The sequence below is a fragment of the Notolepis coatsorum genome, assembly GCF_963971535.1.
Source record: "Notolepis coatsorum genome assembly, chromosome: 10".
NCBI classification, from domain to species: domain Eukaryota; kingdom Metazoa; phylum Chordata; class Actinopteri; order Aulopiformes; family Paralepididae; genus Notolepis; species Notolepis coatsorum.
The window spans coordinates 38,388,167-38,394,268 of record NC_140174.1 but is presented as its reverse complement, the minus strand read 5'-3'; positions in this window follow the sequence as shown (position 1 = coordinate 38,394,268).

Sequence of the window (6,102 nt, the reverse complement as noted above, 5' to 3'; positions counted from 1 at the left end):
ACATAATTTAAGTACCTATGTCCTCCTTAACTATATTAGCACTTCACCAGAAACACGCCACCGATTTATTTTGCACATGATCTCCCATATTTTGCACTTATCCCAAGGCTCTAAATGGTTTTGACAGTTATTGAGTTAATGAGTTTGAATATCTCCTCCCGTGATGTCATCAGAGGACACTGAATCCCTGTGTTGTGTCAATTACAGCCCTATTGCAATCCTTATCTCTATTTTTTCATCTACATCATTTCATTGAGATGTAATTAACACAACACAAGGATTCAATGTCCTCTGATGAGTGTTCGGTGAAGTGTCCCTTTAAATTCAACTGAAATGAGATTTCGATATGTTTGATGTGTTTTAAACATTTCTGATTATTATTTTTCATTTAATTTCCTACCGTCAGAATCACTTAGTTTGAAAGGGAGGTGATCACTTCAGACTAAATTGAACATCAAGAAGGAATAAAATGTATTTGATTTGCTCTGCACTTTCACTGTGGATATTTGATTGGCTGTATTCAATTGATCAGTGACATCACTGGATACATTTTCCAAACCTGCAGTGCCAGGTTGAAACTTGAATTCTGGGAACATCCATAATACGAGATTGATTCAATTGATTGCCTTTTGAATACGAAAATTGTCCCTACTTTGATTTCCAATTGGACTTCAAGCTGTATATGTATAAAGTGACACGCTTGTCGTGGAGGAAGGAGAGAAGGAAGGACTGTGGAGGCAGCTGCCTGACTTGCAGTGTGTTTACTACAGTAAGGGTGCAGCTATTTAAGTCTCCCAACCATGCAATTACTCCAACTTTACATAGATTGTGGTCGCAGTCATGTTCCTCCACCTGACTCCACCCTGCAGGGCTGCAGTCAGTGTCTCTCTCTCACTCTCTCTTTTCCCTTCTCCCTCTCTCTCTTCCCTCTATCTCCTTCTCTCTCCCCCTCTTTCCTCTCTCAACAGTACCTCCTTCATCTCTCACTCTTTTTCTCTCTTGCCTCTACAGTACCCCCTTGCTTCTCCGTTTCTCTCACTCTCTCTCTCTTCCCACTACAGTGACTCCTTCCCTCTCTCTCTCCTTAGTACTTCTCTCTATATCTCTTTTTATCTCTCTTTCTTTGTCACACACAAACACACACACACCTTTGATACATGACACGTTTCCTTTCTATACCACCTAAAGGCAATCACCACACACACACACACACACACACACACACACACACACACACACACACACACACACACACACACACACACACACACACACACACACACACACACACACACACACACACACCCATTCATTCATATCTATTGGACCCCTTATTCATTCATATCTATTGGACCCCTTGTATCTGCATAATGTCAAAACGGTGGCTTATTTATCACTCAATAAACAATGGTGTCTTAGAGACACATCACCAGTCTGACTCCCATACAGAGAGGCTAATGAGAAGAAGCAGGGTATTCATAAACTCTTATATTGCCGCGGCTTTATGTGGGGACATGGGTGGAGTCACACAGTATGGTCGGTGCAAATATAGAATAACCACTCTCCGCTGAATTAAGGCCCCCCCCACCCTCCCTCCCTGCAGATAAATAAGGGCATTTAGGTAACTCCACCCATTTGGCCCTGTTGCATAGCGCCCTGCCACATAGACCGTTGAAGCGCTTGCGATTATGCAAAGCAGGCCCTATAGGAGATGATGGGGATGCCACAGCATGGCATCTGTGACCAGGCGTGTGCACAGATAGGGTCCAAATGGGGGCTCGAGCCCCGATCACTTTGTCTTATCATCTGAGAGCATGCCCTGTTAGAAGGTGTTTATTGATGTATTTATTTTGTATTTTATAGATGAGTTTACCATAATCTCACTTAACCCTTTCAAGTGTATGGTCTCACACACATACATGAGATTCTGAAAAAACATATCCATCAAAACCATGTTTTTCAATGTTGTTGCATTGTTTACAGAAGGCATGACAATGTAAAGTTACCCAAAATGTTATAGCCATGAATATTGTGGAAATGTGACTAAACCCCCTTGAGAAACTATCCTCCCGGTTGTCATCATGATAAACCCATTTCATTTAGCCAATCTAATTTGTAAAAAGATTGCATCATCTACCCGGTTACCCTTAATTCACCCATCAGTCAGTCTGTCAGTTGTTAGCTGGGAAGCCAAAGTTGTGATTGGAGGATCAAGGAAATAGGGCAGGGTTTGAGATAGGTCAATAGGGAAACATGCATGATGTAGTAAACTCAATTTACCCATCTTTTAGTTTAGTCTATACCCACTTTTTTTTAAGCTGGTATAAATCTTTATGATTGAAATTCATTGAAGATTGACTAGATTGTTGCTGGACCCACAAGGGGCCAGCCTACATGATTCTAGGTGCCTGACTAATTGACTGACTGACTGACTGACTGAGATCACTGAGTCAGTGTTGTGAATGAGAACCATGTAGACTCAACCACATCAGAACTTATTTAGTTCCCTCTCCTGATTAACTTGTTTGTCCGAGGAAAGCAACAGTTGTGATTGGAGGATCAATAAAAGAAGGGCAGGGTTTGATATAGGTCGATTGTAAATGTTAATACTATTGTCATTATTGGCCACACTGGCACACATAATTAAAGTATTATAAATGTTAATTGCTGCAGCTATGTTTACCCTGCCATGACACATCTGTGAGAGAACAGTCCATTAGCTATTTGTTGATCAGACATGATCTTTGACACATTGGTCAGAGTGAGTTCGGGGACGGCTCGTTAGACTCATGGTGCATACGGTCGGTCCTCGTCAACTCGTAGAGTCGTAAATGTATCACGTGACCAAATTCTATATACGAGGCAACATCGTTTGAATGTGCTAGTTAGGTCAGAAAGTGAGGACCAATCACATCCAAGGCAGCAGATTCAGTCAGACCTTTCTTTCTTGATGCAGAATCCCAGTATGTTAACGTCATATTTACCACTGGTATTTACCACTTAGGTCAGCCATTTGAGTGCAATGTGTAAGATTTCCATTTTTAGAGTTGACAAGAACTCCATGATTAGGAAAGGGTCACCTGTTAATAGGCAAGGCCCGCCCCCTTCCACGATTGGTAACTTTTCCTTCTTTGACACCTTCAAACTTTTGAGACATTTATCTTAGAGTTATAGGCATGCGTGAGTCTCGATTTTAGTTATTATGCAAATTCCCTTCCTGGTCATTGCGTTACCCTACTGTCAGTCTGGGGAGGGTGTAGATGACTACATGCCTCCTCCAATACGGAGTCGCCAGCCGCCTCTTTTCACCAGACAGCTAGGAGTTTCACTGACAGCGTAATAGACATGGAGGTTCATGCTATGTCCCCCAGATCCCCTCCTTGCTGAACAGGCACCTCAACCGACCAGTAGGAGTCACTATTGCAACGACAAGGACTCATACCCCACTGGCTTCCCACCCGCGAACACTGCAAACTGTGTTCGTAGGGACGACTGACCAAGCTTCTGCTGGGAATTGAACCCAAGTCTCTGCGGTGGTAGGCGAGTGCTTAGACCTATACACTACCGAGCCGCAGTGACTCCCCACTGTTGAAACACCCAAGCATTGCCTGCAGTAACTAGGCATCAGACCACAGCGAAGCCGCCCAAACTCCTGAAAACAGTGATGTCATCGGGGACATTGAATCCTTGTGTTGTGTTAATTCCAGCACCATGGAATGATGTAGATGAAAAATAGCAATGCCTTGTCTTATAGGGACTTCTACCTTATAATTTTATTGAGCTGTAATTAACACAACACAAGCATACAATGCCCCCTGATGACATCACTGGTGGCCATGTTCAAACTCATTTACTCTCAATAAATGTCAAACTAAATGAATGTGCACAAAACTGTTTAGCGCTTTTGGACGTGTGTGACATATGTGCAAAATAAATCAGCACTGCTTTTTTGGAGAAGTGCCTCTTTCAATTCCATACTGGATTAGGATTATTCCATGCGCTAGTGATATAGAAATGATGCTACTTGTTTAGTCCAGATAAGACAATACAAATATTACACTTTTGACATGTGCTTAGTTGTAACTTCTATCCAGAACAATCTACAGTAAGGTTACAAGAATCTACACCAACAAGAACATAATGGAAGCCATAAATACAACACTGTCCAGCTATAGCCTACTAGGGAACCATAGTGTTGCTAGTAAGTAGTAGGCTATCACATTGATGCAAGTTACATGAAAATATGGTCCTTTTGAGAGGAAATAAGACAAAATAATGCTATTGCAAAGGGTAAGGGAAAATGTATATATTGAGTTGAAAATGTGAAAGTGTGATGATTGGAGTTCATAGTTTACCCACCTTTAATTGTACTGCTGCATCGCTGGAAACGATAACAGCGTATAAAACTCAAGTCACTGCATGCAGCAGTCGCTGTTGATTGTGAGGAGTACAGACGTCATTTCTAAATATACAGGCAGTATTTGATCTGAATACTAGAACTCAGGCTGTCGGCGTGCCACAGTATGATGGATGTTAATCGGCGAGGGGTAGACAGACAAATTGAGGGTTTCCTTAGCCAAGAAATTCCTACGTCAGTCATAAATAGCCTTAGAGGGAAACGCTGTTATCATTGAGCATCTTTTGCACATCTCTGTCACTTCTCATCTCCTTCAGACCCATCTATTGTCCTACAGTATGTCATTAGATATATAATTCAAAACTACGTTTGCCAGGGATCATGATTACCCATTTAACCCCCCCCCCCCCTCTCTCCTCCTTAAAACACTATAGTATACCATTTACCCCCCCTCCCTTCTTAAAAAACACAATGCCACAAGCAAATGGGACGCATTTTCTCTGGCCAACATCACGCTGCTTCAAATAAAATGGCGGCAATAAAAACTGTTTTTCATTAGCGTTTTACGACACTGGATCAAGTGTCTTGCGAGCTACTGTCTTGCTGTTACTATTATTAAAGCCAGGCCTGTTTGATTTATGTGCCCTGGACAGGAAACTGTAACCTGTCCATCTGTGTGCTACAGTTGTTTCTTCTGCGCAGACAACCTGTGTATGTAGTAATTGTAGTTAGAGAAAGATCAAGGATCAAGTGGCTACAGCAGTGATACTGCACTTGCTCACACTGCTGTGGTTTTTGTCTACACTGTAAGAAAAAAAGCTGCAAGAATAAAAGCTGCAAGAAAACGGTAAATGTCTGGCATCAATGGTTGGCAAATATTGTTAAATTACAGTAAAATCAAATACATTTACAGATTACAACCTTTATTTAATGGTTAATATTCTGATAAAAGGTCATTTACTGTATTTTTATGGCATTTACACAAAGTAGAAAAACAAAAGTAATCTAAAATAATACAGTGAATTTCCTGTGAAAAAACATTTATTTTTTACAGTGTAGTTTCTAGTGTAGCTTAGTACCTACTTATACACAAGCATATGACCCATAACTCTGTATGATATCATGTACAATAATGCTGTATATACCGTATGTATATATATATATTTATTCTTACCATATATATATATATCCATCTGTCTGTACATACCTGCATATAATCCCTTTTACATATCTGTAGATACTATGTCTATATCTGTACACATCCCTTACCTACTCTTACTAGTTACGCTGCTGGCCAGTATGACTTACTACCATGTGTCTTCATACAGTACCTGTATCACTGTACATATTAATACTACAACTCTGTACATACATCTGTTTGCATTATTACTCAGTAATAATCATTTATATATTTTATACCCAGTTTAATCACCTGTACATTGTATATTACTATTGCACTTTACCTTACATTTGCACTCTAGTTGGATGCCAAGCCTCTTTTCGTTGTACTGTACTTGTACTGCTGTATAATGACAATACATTTTAATCTAATCTAAGAGAAACGTTTTCAAAACCTTTTGTGTTTTGAAATATTTCACTGCAACACTGTTGTGTTTTTACACTGCTTAAATGACATGACTAACCACTCGATCTAAGTCAGTTTCACAAAGATGTGTGTGTAGGCTATACCCACCCCACCACATTGACATACCCCTCTCATTGCCAGACCACGCAAAACATTTAAT